Below are 1,766 nucleotides of genomic sequence, written 5' to 3'. Positions count from 1 at the left end.
AGAGAGAGAGAGAGAGAGAGAGAGAGAGAGAGAGAGAGAGAGAGCAGGACAGACAGAGACCAAGAGAGAGAAACAGAGAGAGAGAGGGGGATAGTCAGAGACAGATATGTAGAGGGAGACGTGTGTGTGTGTAAAATGACGCAGTGGTAATTCAACCCTGATTGGGTTCACCAAACAGAAACAATTGCTCCATTATCCCCTGTCTCAGCGTCGACAAGGGGCCGTTTCATTCCCCTTTCACTCAGTGTGAAAAGCTCCCAGTCTCCCCCTGTCAGACCCAGCAACTCAGGTAGCAATACAGTACCACCGCAGACAGCTATTTCTGTTCTGGCCTGAACATCCCCAGTCAACAACATCACCACCGGTTACCAAGCGCTCTCTCTCTCTCTCTCTCTCTCCCACTTTGGCACAACTGTCGGGTGGTCATCCAGCGATTACATGGTAACTTGGCAAGCAGGAGAAAATCCTGTGATTAAAGCTCTTAACACTGGCACAGGACCTCCACGGGATGGAAGGGAAGAGAAGGGAAGGCCCCAATCTAGCTCTGTTCAATGGGGCCCATTAACGAGGGCTCAGCCAAGAGACAGGCCCATATGCCACAGGTCCATGACAGAGATCAGTCACACATACACAGGAACACACACGCACAAATGCATGCTCGAACGTACAGACGGATGCACAGGCACGCATGTGTAGCATGGGGATGTGGGAAGCTTACTACTCAAACTGAAGTGTCCACACTTCCACCAGCAAATAACAAGCGTTTCATGTGGCGCGACTTGGTAAGACACTTCAGGAGGGTGGTCACGTGCTACCAAAGCAGAGGTCCTGTGTCCTGGGGAAGCGGTACTAGCTAAACAAGCAGCGTGACATCCTTTACATACGCAAACACATACATACATACATACAAAGATCATATGTTCAAAGAGCTGCCATACTGGTATTTCTGTAGCTAGCTGCACGGCCCTGTAGGTGTAAGATATGTAAGGCAGTATAACTAACTCTGTAGCACCATGTGCAGGTGAGCAATGGATGAAGTGTTGCTAAAGCATGGCTGAGATACACAGTATGCAGCTATAATGCTAATCATGCCCTTGAATATATATAACACTATGAACATTTAAACACTGTTTTGATCGTAGACTTGAGGAGGAGGGGTTGAGAGCATTGATCCAACAGCTCATCATCAAGGCTACCTAGTCCAAGGCCGTGGAGAGAGATGATGTTAATGATCGACATACTTGTTAATGGACATGATAGTTCAGCAGTACAATACAGATACGCTGTAGGATGTTCAGGAAATGTAAACTATTTATTGTATGAGGTTTAAAAAGGCTTCCACTTTGATATTTCAGACTTACGAAAAATCTATCAACCCCTACAAAACCCCTTTCAATTGTAATCCACATAATAATTCACATTTACTGTTGCTGCAGGATTATTTTCCTGCTGTAGCAACTGGCGCAATTAAGATCCTTCATCTGTACAAATACACAACCCACCTCTATCCTCTGCAGCCTAGTCTCCTCCATACCTCTCTAACATCAAAATATGTAATGGTGTCTGTGCTTTCATTGGAATATTAGTCTCTCTGTGGAAAATAGACATGGAATCCTGGACCTGTGGACCTCATCATCCCTGGACCCGTGGACCTGCTCATCATCCTGGACCCGTGGACCTCATCATCCTGGACCCGTGGACCTCATCATCCTGGACCCGTGGACCTCATCATCCTGGACCCGTGGACCTCATCATCTTGGACCCGT

Source organism: Salvelinus sp. IW2-2015, unplaced genomic scaffold, assembly GCF_002910315.2.
Source record: "Salvelinus sp. IW2-2015 unplaced genomic scaffold, ASM291031v2 Un_scaffold2036, whole genome shotgun sequence".
In the NCBI taxonomy this organism is placed as follows: domain Eukaryota; kingdom Metazoa; phylum Chordata; class Actinopteri; order Salmoniformes; family Salmonidae; genus Salvelinus; species Salvelinus sp. IW2-2015.
The sequence above is the reverse complement of the archived record's forward strand: the minus strand, read 5'-3'. Positions refer to the sequence as shown.